Raw genomic sequence first — 22412 nt, 5'->3', positions numbered from 1 at the left:
TCATTCCCTCATTCTTTACTCCCTACCCTGGCTTGCATGACTTTTATACAGGGTATATTTTGGGTTGAAAGTTTTGTGGATAAGTTGGTGTCTCTATCCATCCACTAGGATTCCTGCCTGGCTATAGGAGCTGGCTTCTTCAGGTTCCATATCCCTAGTGTTGTGAGTCACAGCTAAGGTAGCCTCCATTGATTCTTGGGCATCTCCCTTATCCCAGGTCTCTGTCTCATCCTGGAGATGCCCCCACCTCCTCACCCCGTCGTAGATATCCATTCATTTTCATGGCTGTCTAGCCATCTCTTCTGTCCTTCCCCATACCTGATCCTGAGTTCCCCCATTCTCCTACCCATTCCCACTCCCTCCTAGCTCCCTCCCTCCATCTGCTTCTTATGACTGTTTTATTCCCCCTTCTAAGTGAGATTCAAGCTTCCTCACTTGTGCCTTCATTCTTGTTTAGCTCCTTGGAGTCTGTGCAGTATAGCATGGGCATCCTAAATCTTATGCCTAGTATCCACTTATAAGTGAATACAGATGCATGTCCTTTTGGGAGTGGGTTACCTCACTCAGGGTGATAGTCTCAAGTTCCACCCACTTGCCTGCAAAATTCATGATGTCTTTGTTTTCAATAGCTGAGTAGTACTCCATTGTTTAGGTGAACCACATTTTCTTTATCCAGTCTTTAGTTGAGGGACATCTTGGTTGCTTCCAGTTTCTGGCTATTTGAATGAAGCTGCTATGAACCTGGTGGAGCATGTGTCCTAGTGGTATGGTGAAGCATCTTTTGGGTATATACCCAGGAGTAGTGTAGCTAGGTCTTCAGGTAGAACTATTTCCAATTTTCTGAGCATCTGCCAGACTCATTTCCAGAGTGGTTACATTCCCACCAGCAATGGAGGAGTGTTCCTCTTGCTCCACATCCTCACCAGCATGAGCTATCTCTTGAGTAGAACTCTCAGCTCCTCCTGCACCATGCCTTCCTGGATGCTGCCCTGCTCCCACCTTGATGATAATGGACTGAACCTCTGAACCTGTAAGCCAGCCCCAATTGAATGTTGTCCTTTATAAGACCTCAGAGTTGTTTTGACTTGCATTTCCCTGAAGCCATCTGAATTTTTAGATTAGGAAAACTTTCTTCTATGGTTTTGTCAAAATTATTTTCTGGGCCTTTGGTCTGGGTTTCTTCTCTTTTCTCTATTCCTATTATCCTTAGATTTTTTTTTTTTCTTTTCATGATGTTCCAAATTTCCTGAATGCTCTGGGCCAGCAGTTTTTTGGATTTAACATTTTCTTTGACAAATGTATGCATTTCTTTTAATGGTTCTTCAATGCCTTTCTGTCTCTTGTGTTTTGTTTGATATTTGCCCATGTAGTTTCTGTTTGAGTTCCTAAGGTTTTAGTTTCTAAATTTCCCTCAGTTTTCATTTTCTTTATTTATTCTATTTCTAGTTCAGATCTTGAACATTTTTATTTATTTCCTTCCCCTGTTTGTGTTTTTCCTGGATTTCTTTAAGGGATTTATTCATTTCCTCCTTCAGGACTTCTATCATATCTATAAAGTCAATTTTAACGTCTTTTTCTTGGGCTTTTGCTAGGTAAGTATGGTTTCTGGGCTCTAGTGGAAACACATTGACCTGGCTGTTATTGACTGTGTTTTTATGCTGTTGACTGGCTATCTTGGTGCTGGTATATGGTCTTGTCTTTGTTGACTGGTTGTTTTGTTCTTTAGTTTCTGTTTCCTCTCTGATTCTTAGGAGAGTGTACTGTCTGTGTTGCCTGGTAGGGAAATCTGGGTCCTGATAGGTGTGGGCACTGGGAGTTCCAGGTAAAATATGTTTCTGGGTATCGGTGCTTGACCCTTAGGAATGGGGATGGGCTGCTGGTGCTCTCAGGGAAAGCAGGGTGTTTCACCAGGTTCTGCTTAGTTCATTCCCGGAGGGCCTAGGGTAAGGAGAGGCCACGACAGAGGGTCTATTACCAAGTTGGGGATGAGACTGGGGGATTGGACTTGGAGGAGCAGAGGGAGAGATGAAGATCTGCTGTAAGCCTACCTGCTTGCTTGGCCAGAGTGGCCTGTGGGTTCCCAGGAATGCCTGCTGGAGTTGGGGGGCTGGAATTAGGCAATGGGAGGCTGGGGGGAGGTTAGCAAGGGAAAATCTGTGTGAACTACTGGAGGTAGGGAAAACGGGAGTTGAAGGGAACTCCAGAAGGTATTCTGTTGCAGAGCTGGGGATGAGCCTAGTAGATTTGATTTGGAGGATCAGAAGAAGATGTGCAGGTTTGTGGTTAGACTACCCTCTTCCCCGAGCAGGAGTTCAGTTGCATTTTTAAATAGTGTCTTAGGGGTTTACTGCTGTGAACAGACCAAGACAAGTCTTATAAAGGATAACATTCAATTGGGGCTGGCTTATAGGTTCAGTGGTTCAGTCCATTATCATCAAGGTGGGAGCAGGGCAGCATCCAGGCAGGCATAGTACAGGAAGAGCTGAGAGTTCTACATCTTTATCTGAAGGCTGCTAAGAGGAGACTGACTTCCGGGAAGCTAGGCTAAGGGTATTTAAGCCCACACCCACAGTGACACACCTACTCCCACAGGACCATACCTGCTAATAGTTGCTACTCCCTGGGCCAAGCATATACAACATCACAAATAGCATGTTAGTTTTACCAACTATATAGTTGTATATAAAGTTTAAAAATAATGGAGCATTGATGAGACCATGATCAAGAAAGTGAAGAGGCCTGTCCATCACACTTCATACTGACCCTGCAATTTCTCTAAATACAGGAAACTCAACTCCACACTGTATGGTAGTAGGGGTTTGCATTCACATTCCCCCTCCAAAAGTGAAATGTTACAGCATAGTATGGAATATATTAAGAAGGCCGCTTTCATCCTTTTGAGTTTCAGGCCCAAGGGGTCCAAGAGACACCCCAACCCCAACAATATAAGATAGCACCATTTTTCTTGGTAGCTTTCCAGAATCTGAAGGTTCCTATTACTGAAGAAAATGCAAACTTAAGATCCAGAGCCTAGAGGAATAGAGCTGAAGAACCTGAAACCCTCCTCCTGGGGCTGGATCTCATTGTAGCAGAAAACTGCCACTGGAGAAAAGCGATCACCCCTCCTCCCCAGATGTGAGGCCTAAACTACAATACTGGCCACTGTGGCACATGTCTCGGAGATAACCAATTACCACCTAAGTGGACTTAAGGCTCGTTCAATACAAGGGATTTCATGCCTGGAACTATATAGACTTAGCCAACTATCCATGGCTGCTGACGCCATGGTACCTAGGTAAGAACCCACTACTGCCATTGTGCTAAATAGTATAATATTAAACTGCATTCTAAATATTTATTTTGTATATCCACTGGGGGAAACATGTAGACTTCATCAGAGAAGCTTTTTTTTTTTTTTTTACAGCAGATGAAAACTATTACAAAGATCTATCATTAGTCAGAATGCATAGAGCAAAATGGCAGTGGGGTGCCCAGCCCCTTTGATAGATCTAGAACACAAGCCTTACAGGGAGGACTGGGACCATCTTGGCAGAAGGGAGGCAGATTGATTGTAAGAGCCAGAGGAAGTAAGCTGTGAGATTGTGCCTTCTGTAAAGGACAGAGAAATCTCAACAGTATGGTCATCTAAACAAGACCAGAACAAGGACACCAACTGAACTGAAGAGCTACAGGCAATTTAATGACAGCCAAGAGAAAGACCATAGGTCCTTCCCCATGTGCTCCAACCCCCAAAAGGCCACTCTTAAGAACATACACATTTGAGCAACACTAAGTGAACTCTGCACATTGTATTTATGTGTGTGTGTGTGTGTGTGTGTGTGAGTAAAACAATAATTAAAAAGGTCACTAAGAGGTAGTGCAAGAGAATTCGAGGGAGAAGTGGAAATACAGTAGTCGTATACATAATAGACAGAAAACTAAGCTTTTAAAAATTAAAGTTCTCTATTATACACTGGTATTCCCCCACCCTAAACTTTTCTCTGCTTCTTCATAACTAATTTTGCTATTGTGGTGACTCCCCAATGTAAATGTCTCAGTATTCCAACTTGGCACAAGTTGGGGGAGAAAAAAAAAAAAAACTTTACAGAGAAGTGGAAATAGATGTTGCTGGGGTGCCAAGGTGAGCCCATAGGAAAAATTCCAAATTGAGAAGAAGTGGACTTTGTATAGATGCTATGAGCAGAAAGTGGCCTAGTTTATTCTCAGTTCCAGGCTGGCACAAAGAAAATAGTGGCAGGAATTTAAAAAGAAAAGTCTCAATACGATTTTTTTTAAACACAAAGGGCGGGGGAGTAAGCTTATAAAGTTGTTCTGTTGTACAACAGTGCCACCTAGTGGCCATAATTACTGAAAATCGCTACAAAACCGAAAAGTGCTCCACATTCCCTCTATTAGTTATGTTTTGTAATGACTTCCCCACGGGATTTTAAATCTACAAACTGTTTTACCTTAGAAAAGATGAACATACTACCCTTGAGAAAGAAAGGCTGAGGGTGCAGCCTGCTCAGCCATGTAGGCACCGAGCTCGGTCGGCGGGGAGTCGAGTGTCTTACAAAGAACACTCGGTGTACAAGATCGAGATCGAAAGTAGTGACAAGGGCGGCAAGGCAGCATTTCACCTGTGCCAACCGCTTGCTTATATATAAAAAACTGCAGGGAGAGAACGGACACATAAAGGCAAGGCAGGGAAACGCCCACAACCGCAATGCGGAACTTTGTGTCAATAGGGCGCCAGCCATTCCAAAGACGATCTAGCTGAGTCTTCCCCTTGTGTTCCGGACTTCCTGTTGCTATTGCTATGGCTCCGAAGGCGGGACTAAGGAAGGTAGCCTATCCGGGAGCAGGTCCCCTGGCACTTAGGTCCTGTAACCCTCTTCTGGAGGTTTCCTGGGCATTCTTAGTACCTATAAGTGTGAATTCTATAGTCTCCTTTTATCCGGCCTGGCTCCCTGGTTCCTTGTTATTAACGGCGTTGACGCGTGGAATTGCGTGTCATTAAATCTAGCTTTCTCGGACCAGCAGATGGCAGTGTTGTGCGCTGCTGCTGCAAGGCCCTAGTTCTCCCCCGCCCTTTGTGCTTGAAAAAAATGGCACGACTTTTTTTTTTTTCTCCTTTTGAAAAACATTCTCTTTGCTTGAGTAAGGACTGCTTGCCTCAGACAATTGGGTTTTGTCCTTCTGAACTCTCTGCCTCAAAACTAGCTCCTGAGCTTTTCTACAACTTTTTAAGCTCTAAACTGTGTGGCCTAGGCACCTACCTCCTCTGCTTTTGGCTTCTCTGAAAGGCTTTATCCAGTCTTTCTTCAACTTGTCTTTTAGTCTAGGAGTTACTTCTAGAAGTTTATTAATTACAATTCTTACGCACAGTCCTATTATTTCATGGCCAGCACTAATTATTCGTTCCAATTGTCTAGCCTTTTTTCATTTATACCAGTACACTTATAATACATGAACATCAGAATTTGCACCATTGCTTTATCATATTTATGCAATCATTACACAGAAAAAAATCCCATTTATATGTATAATTGCTATGTGTAACATTACATTTTTCCTCTGTTATATTTTATATTTCTTTGTCTTAGTAATCATTTTGAAAGAGTGGACTTATTTCTTCTAATGTGGCAAAAATTGCTTAATAACTGATATTTTTTTAAAAAAAAAATAGAAATAAACCCTAACAATCTATCTTAGTGACAGGTACCATAAAGTATTGATTTGCTTTCTCATTCATCTTTAAAAAAAATTTTTTTAACAGCATAGCACCAGAACAGTGCCCTAACACTTCTGCGGATCTCTCCCTCTCTGTCTCTCTGTCCTTAAGAAACATCATTGTGGAGATGCCCCAGTTTCTAAAAATCTTTGTGCAAGCCTGAGAACCTGAGTTCAGATCCCCAGCACATACTCATTTAAAAACTGGGCATTGTGGCACATGTATATGTGAGGATGTGTCTGCTCCAAGGTACAGTTGAGGGGACGGCTTTTATAGTATGTATGAAGAAAAGTACAGTGAGAGAAGAAACATGGCTAGTAAAATGGACCACGAGAGGTTTGGGGAACCAGAGAGGAGAACCAATAGACAAAAAACCAAACCAAAGAAACAAACAAACAAACAAACAAACAAAACCCAAGAGGGCCAAGAGAGTGGGCATGGCCGAAATGGTGGGGCTATATAGGAATGAAGAACAGAGTAAGGGAAGCCTCTTCATCCAGGAGCTGGAGAAGTTTGGGGTAGGGGGCAGGGTGAAAAGAGCCACAGATTCTGAGTGACACTGAGGAAGTCTGGGGGCCAGCAGGTGCTTTGGTATGCTCCGCAGCAGCGACACAGAAAGCCATTTGTGCATTTCTTTTGGACCTGACAGCATGGATCTGTAACTCTAGTTCCAAGTGAGTGGAGACAAAAGATCCCTAGGTTTTAATGGCCAGTGAGTTCCAGTTTAAGTTAAAGACCTTGTCTCAAAAAATACAGTGGGGAAACACCAGGGCTTGGCATCTGCACACACCAAAACCACAACAAAATCCTAGAGCTGTTATTGTCTAAACAGTTACAGCTCATGCATAGTGTTGTATGGTCTCTGGGGGAAAATGTAGACTTAATTTTTAGGTGCTACTTTCTTATGATACAAGCATCTGAGAGTTGAGCTTCTTTCAGTTTTGAGGGGATATTCTGGCTTTTCGAGCTAAAAATCTCAATTAGCCCATGCTGGCCTCCAACTCACTTTGAGGTGAGAGAATGGTCTTGAACCCTGGATCCTCCTTTCACCATACTCGATGTAAATTCGGAATTATAACAAATCGATATTTTTTCAGAAATGAGTTATCTGTATGGTTCTCAAGTCTGGTAGTTTGATTCTATTACTTTAAGTAAGGATTTCTGGTAAATTATTATAGATAATAAGTGGCAAAATATTTTTAACACATTTCATCTATCTATAGCTTATTTCCTACTGCACTGATTCCTTTTGTCTCGAGAGCTGAGGCATGACTAATGGCTTCTTTCTAGCCTTTACAGCTAAGCTGTTCTCCCGTATAAATATTTTCTTCTTGTAAGGTGTGTAAAGCTCCCAGAAACAAAACCTCTCCTGCATTAGAGATTTCCCAAGGCTCATGGACTGGTGGGAACTGTGCTCCTTGAGAGCTGGAATGTTAGAGGTACAGAGTCGGATTAGCTAGAGTTATCTTTAACCCCTCAATAGCCATTCTTTGCCCATCGGAATTTGATCCAGCATCCTTGAGACTGTCAAGTAAACATAAATAGACCCCTAGCTTCTACCAACCACAAGTCTAAGTGTGTCACTGAATAGCACCTGAGGCCTATAGCGGAGGGTTCTCAGCTTTGCTGTAGCCTGCTTACCAGAGACTTCCACCAATATCTTTGGAGAATACCATGATTGGAGACTGATTCTGTTCTGTTGGTATAGCTATAAAACTATAACAAAGTTGTAAGGCAGCATTTGAGCTAACCTAAATCTCGGGCTATATCACTCATCTTTGGCTACAAAATAAACTCTCTCTGACTCCCTTTGGGGTGAGAGTTGAGACTTTGCATAGGCCAAGGACCTTCTAGAATTTGCCTGTGTTTAAAGTTTCTATCCAGTATGAACCTGCTGCCAGTGAATGAGGATCAACTTTACATGAATGGACCTGCCCCATTCTTTACAATTGTGGGGACTCTCACCAATATGACTTATCTAATGCTGACTAAGGAATTAAGAACAGTCAAAAGAGGTGCACACATTCTTCTACATGAGTACTCTGGTGTGTCAGAGTGGGTGCTGCAAGGGTCAAACAGCCTGCCAAAGCCCTTTGTGTGCTACTAGTTATCTCCAGTATGAGTTCTGGGATGACAGAGTATTCAACTTTGATTAAAGATTGTTTCAGTTAAGGTTTCTATTGCTCTGATAAAATACTCTGACCAAAAGCAACATGGAGAAGAAAGGGCTTATTTAAGTTTATAGTTCATAGTCCATCATCCAGGAAAGTCAGGAGAAACTCCAGGGCAGGCAGGAGTGATGCAGAGGCTATGGAGGGGTGCTGCTTACTGGCTTGCTCCTCATAGCTTGCTCAGCCTGCTTTCTTATACAACCCAGGACCACCAGCCAGGGATAGCACCACACACAGGGAGGTGGGCCCTCCACTATCAATCACTAATTGAGACTATGCCTTACAGCTCAATCATATGGAGGTATCTTCTAAGTTGAAGCTCCTTCCTTTTAGATGACTCTAGCTTGTGTCAAGTTGACGTCAAACCAGTCAGCACAAAGGCCTGGCCACATTTATGTGTATAGGGTTTTAATTTCCTGGGGATGCAAAGGGAACATGGTTCTGTTTGTTTTGATTTGGGGTTTTGTGGTTGTTACCTTTTTGTTTGTTTGTTTGAGATGTGATCTAGCCTGGCTTCAAATTCACTACTTAGATGGGGCTTAGCTTTGATCCTCTTGCCTCTACTTTTTAAATGCTGGGATGAGAAGCTTGTACCATGATACCTGCCTCAGGAATGCTATCTAATAAAAGGCCCCTGCCCCCATATGAATTCTCTAGTGTGAAGGGTTAAGCAAACAGTAAGTGTTCTGCCATGCTCTTTGTATCTGTAGGTTTCTTGGCAATATGACTTTCTCAGGTTCATGAAAGCATAAAGAATGGGAAAAGATTTGCCACATTTTTTACATTTTTAGGTAGGAGTATTCTAGCAGAGGAAACTTGGAATGCACAGCCGCATTTCTCACATGTGTATGGTGTCTTTAACCAGCAACCAGCATGGATTTGCTGTTTAGTAAGCAAGGTGCAAAATATTAATATTAAAAACTTGGCACCAGTATAAGTTCTTTGGTGTTAATTTACATGTGAGAACAGTTAGGGAATATTAATTAAATAAAGTAAAATGAAATATGTCCAGGTCTTGTAAGGCCCATGGAGGCAACATTTCTGGACTTCTTTAACATCGTCTTCCTAAAAATTCTATTGAGCGGGGTCTGGGTGAGAGGCCAGACCTTTTGGGTTCAGACTCCATCTTAGAGAACATAGCCTAAGGTTGAACTCAAGTTAACTAACAGGCTGGTACCCAGCACCAGTTTCCAAGTTATTGCCCAAGAAATCATCTCTAGGTTACAGGTTTGCTCCTGACACTTCACTTCTTCACAACCACCAATCAGGAGGAAAGTAGAAGTTAAGTTTTTGGCCTGGCATCAGCCAGTGATGTTAAAGGCCATAATGGCACCCCAATCAAATATGTGCCAGGCTAGATACCCACATTTTGCTTCTATAAATGCTTGCCTGAAACTGGGCTCAGGGTGGCACCTTCCTGTTTTACTGCCTTAGGGACAGTGGCATGGCCCAAGCTCGAGCTTGAATAAAGAGACCCTAGAGTGATTGCATCGGAATTGGCCTTTTTTGAAGTTCACAAATGCTCCCTGACACAATAAGGGTAGCCCCCCTCCACACACACATATGTTTTGGAAAGAAATAAAAAACCTCATCCTTGAGTGAAGTCAGTTCCAATAGGGGAAAGTCTGGCTCTTAAACATTCTCAACTAACAGCCCTTGTGTCCGTCCAGTGAACACCAGTGAGGCCTATTTCTTAACGTTCTATTGACCGGTCCATCCCATCTAACGACCCCCCCCCCCGCCATCATCCGTGGTTCATAGGCAGTCAGAGGATCCAGGAGAGACATCTCATGAGCTGTGCACATGTGCTAGACAAAACTTGTTTCTTGGCTTCTACAGTGTCCTAGTATGCTTTAGAAATCTCCCAGTGCTAACAGATCGCAGGTTGATAGAGGCTGTGGCTTAGCCACCTCACATTCCTTCATGGGTGGGTGGATAATCCAAACCAGCTCATGTTTCCACTAGCTATAAGAGGCTAGACCTTCTGGGTTCATTTAATACTTCTGTGTGAGTAAGACATATCACATTAGTTTGTTTGTTTGTTTGTTTGTTTTTTAAACATCTGGGGGTGGAGAGTTGCCTTGGAGGTTAAGAGTACTTGTTGCTCTTGCAGAGGTCCCTGGTTTCATTCCCAGCCCCTATATAGTGACTCCCAAACATCTGGAACTACACAGTCCTAGCGTATCAGACACCTTCTTCTGGCCTCAGCAGGTACCAGGCATGCAGTATACATGCATGCAGTGCACATACATACATACATACATACAGGCAAAACACTTGTGTACATAAAGGGATAATTTGAAGATGCCCATTTCTCACTGCTTTGTATTGTGTCTTTCTAGCAAGTCTTTTCTTCTATTCTTGTGCTGGGAGCAGGAAAGCATTCTGCAAACACATATACTATAGAGTGCAACAGGCCAGGGAGACCAGTGCACTACTACGGTGCACTTCTTGTTATGTTCTAAGACCTTTCATAACTGACTTGATATTTGTGTGGCACCATAGCTACAAGACTAAATTAAGGCATTGATAGCTTCTGCTTATATAAATACTCCAACAGCTCTTAGACTGTACCCTTACAAGGACAGATTCCCTGCTATAATTTGCTTTATCACCAATATTAGCTATTACGGGGAGCATTTGTGTGTGTGTGTATGTGTGCTGCCAGAAATTGCACATACTTTCCTCATATCTTGCTTTTTAATTGTGGTTGTGGTTGTCTGATATCTAGATGATTCTATGTAGGATGCCGTCCCGCAGCTCCTACTTGCGTGGGGTTCCACGAACCGAGGATTTGGAGACCTGCAATGAGTGGCAGAGAAAAGAGACACGACGCCAGGAGAAGGTTCTCATCAAGGCGTAACTTTACTTAGTGAACACGGAGTATATATACTTAGATAAGCACAGGCATGCATATTACATTCAGGTGAGAACAGACATTCGGCAGGATCAAAGCTAAAACTCTAACACAAAGGATTCCAGGACAGGATAGAGAGATCAAAGGTTCACGGCTTCCTAGGGAACTGGTCTCTGGTTCCGATTCATATACATAGGCTCCAAACCCCCAGCGAGTTGAGTCTCTGGTTTCGGTTTCAGTGGGCACAGCAGGGCTCCCACAATTCTAAATGATTTTTTGGTAGTCAAGTCTGAAGGCCCCCTTTTCTTGGTGCTGTGATTGAAGCCCAGGATGTGATGCAGGCCAGGTGGTTTCTATGGCTTCACACTTGGCATAAAATCGACGTTTCCTGTCTTCCTGTGCCCCAGCTAAACTCTCTAAAATGTCTTGAAGACATCAAACAAATGGAAATCCACAGTGACCAGACAGGACTTTTGCCAGACCTTGCAACTCAGTTACTAATCTGTCTTGAGGCTATTTAAGACTAGGTACTCAATTGGCTGTTCTACTATGTGCTTGGCCAGTTTAAGTTTAGCCTGCCTTGAAGAGAACACTGTAACCAATCCTCCTATGGCTTGGGCTTCCCATGTAACTAACCAGTTTTTTAAAAATCTAGGCTAAATACATAGATTATACCTTAAACTATGTGCTCTTCCATGGCCAGCACTCCCTCTCTTTCTCTCCCTTTCTCTTTCTCTCTCCCCCCCTCTGTGTGTGTGTGTTTTAAGATTTATTTTATTTTATGTGTATGAGTACACTGCAGCTGTACAGATGGCCGTGAGCTATCATGTGAGTGGCTGCTGGGAATTGAACTCAGGACCTCTGCAGGCCCCGCTCGCTCCGGCCCCGCTCGCTCTGGCGTAATTTACTGTAGGTGTCTTCAGACGCACCAGAAGAGGGCGTCAGATCTCATTATGGGTGGTTGTGAGCCGCCATGTGGTTGCTGGGATCCAAACTCAGGACCTTCGGAAGAGCAGTCAGTACTCTTACCCACTGAGCCATCTCACCAGCCCTGTGTGTGTGTGTTTTGTGGTAACCATTTGCTGAATACTGCCGACAGGTTGAAAGCAACCTGAAAGAAAACAAGTATCACATAAATGTTGCAAACAATATGGCTGTCACATCTATTTGAGATTTTGCATGCTATCTGGGTCAGTTGGAGTGAGTAAACCAACCTCTTCCCTTGAAAAACTTATGTTAAGGATTTCTGTAAAGTGTTCCTCATCTCTTTTCCATACCATGTTTTCTGAGGTGTTCAATTAATACAGAGTCCAGCCCTTTGTTACAGAGAGATAAACAGGGGCAGACAACAGACTGACAAAAGGCACCGAAAGAGAGGTGGAGAATTCAATTTTGGACTCTGAGAGGAAGACTCTTGATTCTCAATGTGGTTTTGAATATGTTGAAGAGGGCTTCGCTCACCAAGTACTTGGGAAAATCTGAGGCCTTCCTACTACTTCCAAGGCTAAGCTTGCCAGGATTCTAATACACAGTTCTTTGTGTCTATGCACTTGTGATTTAGTACACTTACATGTTCCTCTGTTAGTCTCACTCCATTTTGGCCTTAGCCTTCTCATTTACTCTGATTTATTAATCCCCCCAGGCAACATGATTTCCATCTTTGGGTAGGGGACAGGTGAAGTGGCAGCTGTAGAAACAGGCCCTTTCTTCAGAATAGATGGAGGGCCCAAGAGCTGCTGGGAGTGTCATGGCAGAAGCAGCTAAGGGATAGTGTCCCTACTGAAGGGAGAGAAGAGATGTGGGTTGGAGTAGTGGGAGATGCTAGGATTCAGTTCCCAGCTGCTTCCCAGACATTATTGGTCAGCATCATCTGTTAACATACAGCACAGTTCATGGTTGATAACATCAGACTGTAGATAGTAGGAACCTTCCTGGACAGGCTCTTTTGAGAATGCTTAATATGATTTTAAAAATATTTTATTTAAATAAGTACACTCTAGCTGTCCCTAGACACACCAGAAGAAGGCATCAGATCCCATTACAAGTAGTTAGGAGCCACCATGGGAATTGAACTCAGGACCTCCAGTCAGTGAGTGCCCTCAGCCTCTGAGCCATCTCTCCAGCCCCAGAAGACCACTTTGGGTTTGTTTGTTTGTTTGTTTTATTATATATACAGCAGGCCAGAAGAGGGCACCAGTTCCCATGTTGCTGGGAACTGAACTCAGGACCCCTGGAAGTACAGTTGTTGTTCTTAACCACTGAGCCATCTTTGCAGCCCAATATGAATGGTTAATAGTCTGTAACTTTCTGAGCTAAGGCAAAACAAAGAAACAAACAAACAAACAAGAAGAAGACCAGACTAGAGGCAGAGGGCTGGCTCCTGGCAACTAACCACGTAGAGATAGTTTTAAAGACTGATGGTCTCTGGCCTTCTAGCTCTCTATACTGAATGCTTGCTGATAACTTCTAAAATAATCCTAAAAACTTTCTTGCTTATTCTGTGGTTAAAAACCACAGGCGTGGGTGATTAACACCTGTTGCCTCACAGTGGGGAACTAAATAAAAATTTATTGTTATCACTCACTTCTCTATCCAGGTAGACAGAAGCCTCCCTGGCTAGGCTGGTTAACTCTTTGTGAACCAAAGAGGAAGGAAAGGAAAACATTTAAGATGCATTATATAGGCAGATATGCACAGACACATATACATATATTTAGATTCTCATATAATTCATACATATATTTAGATTCTTTTTCATTCTCATTTGCACATTAACACATTCACACTTTTGTTGGTCCCAAACACCTGTCTCATACACTCCACAAGTATTTATGCATGCTTACATACATACACACATGTATCTACATATGTATGTACAGACATACAGACATATACATTGGATGGATGGATGGATGAATGGGGCAGAGCCCCCCAAGTCAAACCAACCAACCAATAACTTTCCTTTCTCTGGCCTTTTTAAACCTTCTTAGATAAAAAGTTCTTTAGAAAATTACCTCAGAGATAAAATGTTATATAAAATGGGAGTAACAGAGGAGGTTGATATTAAGGTCAAAGCAGTGTCCTGCAAGCTTGTTGTAAGTTCAAAGCAAGATTTTTACATGGCCTTGCCTTATCATAGTGCACACCTGTACCTTTATCCTTGGATCTGAATACTTTTCCTTGGACACAAATTTGTCCCAAGCCTATTTCTCTTTCTAGTGTAATTATCAAAGCTCATTGTATTTCTTATTATGCAGCCTTTACTTACTTCTATGAGGAGTGGGCACATTCTATTCTTGATTCTAACTTTATTACATCTTTCTAGCAAAGCAGCTAAGATCATCTCTTAAAACTTTCTTCCTTAAACTATTTGAGTCAAATCAGGGATTCTGTAGAACCATTACCTCATCTAAATAGCATTAATTCATGAAAGTTCAACTTTATGTTGATCTGCAGGAAATCTGATCAATAGGGTGGGTTAATGCCCAGGGATTATCATTTAATAATGACAAGAAAGGCATATTGGCTGCAAGAAGCAATCCTGAGATGTGCTCTCTCTTTGGGACTGTGCCATTGAGCTCATCCATTACAGACCATACAAAAAGTGGTGGGCCCCCATCTCCGGGAAGGCCACCTGATATCCTTGGCCTGTCCTAGATGGCCCCTGACAGTTATTGTTATTATTATTTATTGTCAATACCATAAAATTATCTGGGGAGAGGGAGTCTTAATTAAGAAAATCTGCTCCAGATTGAGCTGTGGGCAAGTCCTTGGGATATTTTCTTTATTAATGATTAGTGTGGCGGGGCCCAGCCCACAGTGGATGCTACCCCCTTTGAGCAGGTGGTCCTAGTTTGTGTGATAAGCAGGCTGAGCAAGCCATGGGAGCGAATTAGTAAGCAGCATTTTTTCATATGTCTGCTTCAGTTCCTGCCATGAGGTTCTTGGATTGAGTTCTTGCCTTAGCTTTCCTGTAAGTTGTAAGCAGAAATAAACCTTTTCCTTCACAGGTTGCTCTTTGTCTTTCCCTTTTTCTTTTTTTAATCTCGGCAGTGGAAAGCAAACTAAGATGATACACTCCAGAGGTCCTTCCCTTCATCCAGTTGCTTGCACATCCCTACTGCTAAGCCAGTCTTCTTTCTGAATTTAAACCTTCTCCCTTCCTCTTTTTGTCTTCCTTCTCCATTCACTGGTCCAAATCTGAGGCTTGCTTGTCCTGAAGACGCCTACCCTGAGCCATCACGAAACTTTCCTGCTTCCAGAATTTCTAACTTAGAAAGTTTATGTTTCCCCTTTCTCTTTCCATTTTTGGAGATCTCCAGCTTGCCTTTCTGCTGTGAGTCTTCAATAACATTATCCTAGAGTTGCCTTCAAAGTTTGCCCGTCTTTCTCTCTCTCTCTCTCCCTCTCTCCCTCTCTCTCTTTCTCCCTCTCCTTCTCCCTCTCCCTCTCTCTCTCTCTCCCTCTCCCTTTCCCTCTCTCTCCCCCTCCCTCCCTCCCTCCCTCTCTCCCTCTCTCCCCGCTTTCTTTTTTTGAAGATGGAGATTCACGTAGCCAAGACTGTTGTCCACCTTGCTTTAAAGTCAAACCCTGACGTAGACTGGGAATCCTCTTGCCTCCTTCTCCTGAGTGCTGGCATTACAGGTTATGTGCCACCATGCTGGCTTGTTTTCCAGTTCTTTTCTCTGTGAGGCAAAGAATCTGTAAAAGGCATCCCTGTCCCAAGTAGCAATAGTAGCTTTGTTAGCTGTACTTTTCCTACTGTTCTCACATGACAAAGGAAGTCAGTTTCACTTGAATACTTCAGTGAGTTTTACTCGCTTTCTCCACCTTTTGGCAACCTGACTTCATTGTCCTGTGGAGAAGATGCCCATTCTTTCCAAAGGGCCTGGAGACTTCCACAGCAAGCTGAGAATACCTTTTCATACTTTCACTGTTTATTTATCATATTCTCCAAAAAGGCAACTCACTTACTTTGTATCTGTTTGGTTCAGGGTGGTTTGGTTTGGTTCAGTTGAGAAAAGAGTCTCACTTTGTACACCAGACTGGTCTGGAACTCAATCTCCAGGTTCACCTTTGTGAATGCTAGGATTATAGGCTTGTACCTCACCTGATAATTCATTTATATTGTAGACACTTTTCAATATACAGAAAAGTATAAATAAAAAGAGTAGCTATAACTCAAGCATTCATATACACCCATCTAAAAGTAATATGACCATCACTTTCACTTTTCCTATTTGCCATAGTATATTTTCCAATATTAAATTCTGAAATTTATATTGAAATTAAATTCTGAAATTCCCCAATCAAATGCTTACTTTTATAAGAATTGCTTTGGTCATGGTGTCTCTTCCCTGTAATATAAAAACAATACTACAGCTTTTTTCTTTCATTGTTAAACACAGACTTTTATAGATGTGATTTTATTGTATCTTAACAGTTTAAATTTGGTCCTGAAAATGTTTGAGCTTTTATTATTCCTTTTGCTGACTACCTCTTACAATTTAAATTTTAAAACAAGTTTTTGAAATCAGTTCTCTGTTATTTAATTCTAAAACGTATGACATATCTTGACTTAACAGTTTCAAAAAAACACACATAAAACTCCATAATACAGTAGGCCAACTTTCATCCTATTGTGACATTTACCCTTACTATCTCTGCAATTATACAGTTCTGACATTCAAAATATACCACTTAAATCTCAATTTCCACATTTCAAGAATGATCTTTAGTAGTAACATAAGTATATTTTCTGTGGAGATACTTCTGACCATATTTTTTAGAACATGGGAATATATATGTCTATTTATATTCTTGTGAGTTCAAAGTCTGTTTTCTGATACTTTCTGTACATATACCTGCAAAAATTTTTGTATAATTTTGTGATAATATAGTCCCTGCAAAATTATTTAAACATGATAAACTAATAGTAAATGGGAGCACAAAGAATTGTTCATATATTTTTATATTGCCATTCCAACTATGTTTACCTTTTATGACTATATCACTACTTACTTTCAGAAAGGCACAGGACCACAGTCCACCCTACCAAAGTAGTAGTCAAGATAAAATCCCGTGTTATGCTTCTCAGAGCAAATTCATTTAGACATTACAAAAGAAAATTTAAGCTAGTTGTTCTAAAGCTGCCTCAGTTTCACAGTCTGGATGCTGTTTCCACGCTGGGTTACAGACACGGCATTACCTTTGGGGAAAGTAAAAAGTGCTTCAGCTCTGAGGACACTGGCTTTTCCACAGCACTACAGCCCTCAGCTGCAGTACCAGGACCAAAAATGATGTTAAACAGTAATGTATGAACATGCCGCAAATGTTTTAATAGAATTTGGTTTTTCTTTAAACTGTCTTTTTCAGTCAAAATGAACAAACAAAAAATGCTGAAACCACTTAATAAGCTTACAGATTTGAAAAAATTAGACACTTCAGTTGGGCAGCAAAATTAATATTATGAAAGCAATATATTCTAAATTTCAAAGATGTGACAAGTTCTATAGAACATCTCTCATCAGAAGATGGAAGCTTTCAAACTGCATGATCTTCTGCCAGGCAGGACTAGCTTGAGGTAGAATCCATTTCAAGGCATGTCCTGGTGGTATAGCAATGGTGGAATGATAAAATATGCAGTCTGGTCTTGTATACTGAGTAGTAAACCTACAGTGTTTTGGCTTTTGCCTTAGTTAGAGTTTTGACCAAGGCAACTCTTATAAGGACACCATTTAATTGGGGCTGGCTTACAGGTTCAGAGGTTCAGTACCTTATCATCAAGGTGGGGACATGGCAGCGTCCAGACAGGCATGGGGCAGGAGGGGCTGAGAGTTCTACATCTTCTTCCGAAGATAAACAGGTGAAGACTGGCTTCCAGGCAGGTAGGATAAGAATCTTAAAGCCCATGCCCACAGTGACACACCTACTCCAACAGGGCCACACCTACTCTAACAAGGCCACAATTTCTAATATACTCCCTGGGCAAAGTATATACAAAAGATCACATGTGGTGGAAGGGACATTCCATTTTCTTACAAGCAGGGAGGTAATGGCAGAGCTGGCCATTAGAAGATGACACTGGTGACGACACTAGTGGTTTTGGAGTCAGTACTGGGGCTCTTCTCATGTGAGAACAATTTGCTTTAGTATAGTTTGTATCATATTTACAATTTAGATGCACAAACAAACATTTCTCAGCAAATTTACAAGTTGGGAAATGCTTGCAAGGTGAAATGGGGATGATGGTCTATACACTCATCTCCATTTTTATAAGTAGGTAAGTACTTGCAGTGTTCCAAAAGTTTTTCTGGTTTCTGTGCCACACTCAGGTCAGTCATCTCAGCATTAGAAAAGCTACCATCTGGGTCCTCAAGCCGCCTGCTCAGCAAATGCAACTGCTGTGGGTGGAGGAGGCCTCTGAGTCCCTTGTTTGAGGCTGAAGTTTGTTTTATGGGCTTCATTCCTTCAAAGTGCATCTCCTTCTCTTGGTCTGACATGTATCCTGGGGGGGGGGGCACACCATCCAGCATCACTTTAAACTTGGAATTTGTAGGTTTATCTGGTTATACAAGATCTCATGTCTGAAAGGACCCGAAGGGCATCTGCAGTCTTCATCCCCGAATCCTGGTTTGGTGTCACTACTATCTCTTCAGACAGTTTTGGCTTCTTAAGAATGAATGATCTTGTGTCTGCATGGACCATGGATTCCATGTCGTAGTAATCTTGACTCATCTCCATTGTTTCTACCATTACTGGATCAATTTGCAGTCAGGATAACCATTGCTTCTGTTGAGTTCCTTGAGTTTTTTCTGTAGCGTCTCCTTTTGTTTCCTCTTCTTTAACAGGGGGACTTATTCTGGGGCACTCTTTTGCTCCTGGACCATTTCTCCTAACAATTTTTCTTGAGAAGTTCAAACTCTGGGAGCCACTAGAGGTTTCTGTGGAACTGCAGAATAGTTAGTTGTTTTGTTACAGCTTCAGAGATAGCCTTCAAATTTAGATTCTTGTTAGCTTGTTTAGAAGGTAGAAGAGAAGGTCTCCTCTCAGGCTTTGCTGGGACTGACACACTGCTGGACAAGCTTCCTATGTGGGACCCATAAATCTCATCATCTTCCTCCTCTTCTCCATATGGCTAAATCTTTTCACTTTAACAACTGAACTTTCCACGGGCAACTTTCTCTTCTGAAAGTTTTCATCCTCAATACTTATTTTATCCAAGTGGTTTCTGAAGAAGGGACTATAAGTGTCTTCTACACTGCTAAGCGCTTCTGGTTCACACGACGGTCTGGCATCGAATACCTGGCTGCTCTGTACATCCAGCTGCTCGGTAACAGGAGCGCTACTTTGCTGCTGATGAAGTTGCAGCCTATTTAAGTGAGTACCAGTGTCTGCATTTCTAGTTGCAGGTGGTCGATAAATTCCAAAAGAAGGGCTAGAAGAACTGTATGTAAGTGTCACTGTAGATTTTTTTCTGAGAAAAGGGATTCTCCTGGACAAAATCAAGGTCTTCATCAATGAGATCATCTGGTTCTGGCTTGTTATCAATCACATCAGAGGGTGCTGGCTCCCTCAGTGGTTTCACTGTTGACATTAGCTAGGTGGAAGCTCTATTATCATATGAATGTCTGACATTAGTAGATTTCTGCTCCTGTGAACTTGTAGAAACTCTTGAATCCCCCCTTTTCAGGTCTAGAGCTAGAAATGGCAAGGGAAGTGATGGCAGCTCATGTCTTCTCTCATATCCCTGACTAAAACTGCTCTTGTTTGAAGGCACATTACTATCAAAGCTGTTCCAGAAGACTTTAGACTAGAGGGCTCAGTTGTAACAGTGAAGTTTATCTAATACATCATAGAGCCATATGGTGAATCAAATTGTGTTGTTCCCTAGAAACAGGGATAGGTTCTCTTGTTGGCCACCATCACCATAATGTAACCAGGAAGTTCTTGACCCATGTAAGCTCCTAATTCTTATAATTTCCCCATAATGGCACTCTGGATCTTGTGGCTGATCTCAGTGCTGATTTCCATGGGTCATCAGCAAGGAGCCGGGTTAGCACTACGCAGTGCTTTGGTTACCTGGAGCCAGCTGCAGGCTGCCACCCTGCAGCCCACCCCCCTACACTGCCCTTTCTTTCTTCCTTCCTTCCTTCTTTCCTTCCTTCCTTCCTTCCTTCCTTCCTTCCTTCCTTCCTCTTTCTTTCTTTCTTTCTTTCTTTCTTTCTTTCTTTCTTTCTTTCTTTAAGACAAAGTCTCTCTAGTCCTAGCTATCCTGGAGCTTGCTATACAGACCAGGCTGGCCTCTAGAGTGTTGGGATTATAGGTGTGGGCCCCCATGCTGTGTACTCTATAATTCAGTAAGCAAACCATTTCCATGCTTTAGATAGCCTGTCTTGTGTGGGAAGGTTAGGTTACAGTCCCTCTATCTGCTCTTTCTTCCAAACTAGGCCACACTCCCTATAGTCTTCCTCTCAGAGCACAGCTATATAGAGTGGCTGTGAACTTGCAGCTCTGACAGAGTTATTTCTCTCCCCTGGACAGCTCCAAACTACAAAGAAAATCCAAACTTCTGTGGAATCTTACCCAGTGACCATCTCCCCAGTGCTGTGCATGCTCAAAATGGCTGTGAATTAAAGCCTCAATTCCTACCAGGTGCCTTGCATGTCTTCATAAGATGTGGCATATATGTTAGGTCACATGGCATAGAATCTCCTCCTCCCAATCCCAACCCAATAGGAGGAAGAATTCCCTTTGTTCTTTGCAACTGAAGGCTTTTTTCTTCATTACTTCATCATGGCTGCCTATGTCCTGATGCTTCTAACTCTCCAAAAGGGTGGTAAGTCGTCCTGGCTTTCTCTATCCCACACCAAAACCATCTTTTTAATTATGTGTCTAGCAGAACTGTAGACACATAATTCCAAGTTCCTTTGTTTGAGAACATTTTCCAGTGTCTCCATAGGCATGGCCTTATCTATGACTGCAAATACTGCTAAATGGAGAGTTGACTGTTTTTTTTTTTATTTAGTAGGATATCATTTAAATTGTTTTTGTAGGTTTAATATCATTTAATACCTTCAATACTGGTGTATTTAGTTTTATATGCTGTGTACAATGAATTTATAAGGTTTCATATATTATTAGTTTTAAAAGGTATACTCTGTGGGAATACCATTGGAATTACATGTGAGGCTCTGGGTTCAACCTTCAAATCCCTGAAAAATAAGTAAATTAATAAATAAACACCAGTAAAGATAAACACCTCTCAAAGGATCCTCTAACAGCCATTAATGCCCGGTGTCTCTTAGCATTTTAGAAGCTAGGACTAACCAATTACTCTACTCCTTGTTCTTTGGAAACTACAGTGATACTTTAGCTGGAGAGAGAGAGAGAGAGAGAGAGAGAGAGAGAGAGAGAGAGAGAGAGAGAGAGAGAGAGAGAGAGAGACTGACTAGTTGGTGGGATTGTGCATGCCTTTAATTCCAGCATTCAGAAGGCAGAGGCACACAGAATTCCAGGACAGCCTGGTCTACAAAGTGAGCTCCAGGACAGCCAGAGCTACACAGAGAAACCCTGTCTAAAAAAGCACACACACACACACACACACACACACACACACACACACACACACACAAACAAAACAAAAGAAACCAAACAAACAGAAAAACAGTCAAAAATGCCAGATAAATGTGGTTTTTCTTTTGTTTTGTTTTGCCTTTGGCACTATGGTGCCCTGACTTGGATAGGTCTAAACGAACCTCAACTCTTAAGATTTTAGGAAAAGACTGAGCAGACAGATCCCCTTTTGTAAACCACTGACAGGCAAAGAGATGCCTCCTATTTCTATGTGCTCTGGTGTCCCATTCATTCTGAAGCTTGTCAGCTTTGATTCTTAAAAACATATACTCAGTCTTAGCCACATGATTTTTTTTTGTTTAATAGAACACAGACTCTGGAATTCTACTTTTTGAGTGAGTTAGGTGTCCCCCTTTAGCTTCAAATGTAACAAAATAATATAATCCAAGATACCAGTAGGAATTATTTATAGACAAAAGCCTGATATACTATTTGGTAAAGTCAACATTGGCAATGTCATTAAAAATACATGCACCTGAAATACAAAGCCTCAAACATCTGTAGAGGTTAGCTTGCAGTGCCTCTGTGTGCAGTCCAAATGCTCCTATATGGTTTAGGTAGAACATTGGTTCTACTATGCAATAAGGTGACAGCAATAAATTGGCTTTATCTTTTATTTATTCATTTATTTATTTTATTTTTGAGACAAGGTTTCACTATAGTCTGGCTAGCTTGAAACTGGCTGTTTAGAACAGGCTGGCCCCCAATTCATTGGGATCTACTTGTCTCTGCTTCTCAAGTGCTGGGATTAAAGGTGCACACCACCACATTTGGCCACTATATTAGTTTTAAAAGATGAAATTTTTATTCATAAATAATCATTTAAATATTTATTTATTTATTTACTTTTAAATCTTTCTTGAAATAGGGTTTCTCTGTATAGCTCTGGGTGTCTTGGAACTTGCTCTGTAGACCAGACTAGCCTCGAACTCAGAAAGGTCTGCCTGCTTTCGTAGTGCTGGAATTAAAGGTATAAGCCACTATCCCCTGGTTTACAGTAGTCTCTTAAGGGTTT

The 22412-nt window shown here is 41.8% G+C and overlaps 1 pseudogene; it reads right to left on the bottom strand.

The window, feature by feature from the left end:
- Nucleotides 1–17271: 17271 nt before the first annotated feature.
- On the bottom strand, nt 17272–19795 carry LOC116097554 (annotated as a pseudogene).
- Between the last annotated feature and the right edge of the window lie 2617 nt (nt 19796–22412).

Source organism: Mastomys coucha, chromosome X (assembly GCF_008632895.1).
Source record: "Mastomys coucha isolate ucsf_1 chromosome X, UCSF_Mcou_1, whole genome shotgun sequence".
In the NCBI taxonomy this organism is placed as follows: domain Eukaryota; kingdom Metazoa; phylum Chordata; class Mammalia; order Rodentia; family Muridae; genus Mastomys; species Mastomys coucha.
This window is presented reverse-complemented; position numbering and strand designations above follow the sequence as displayed.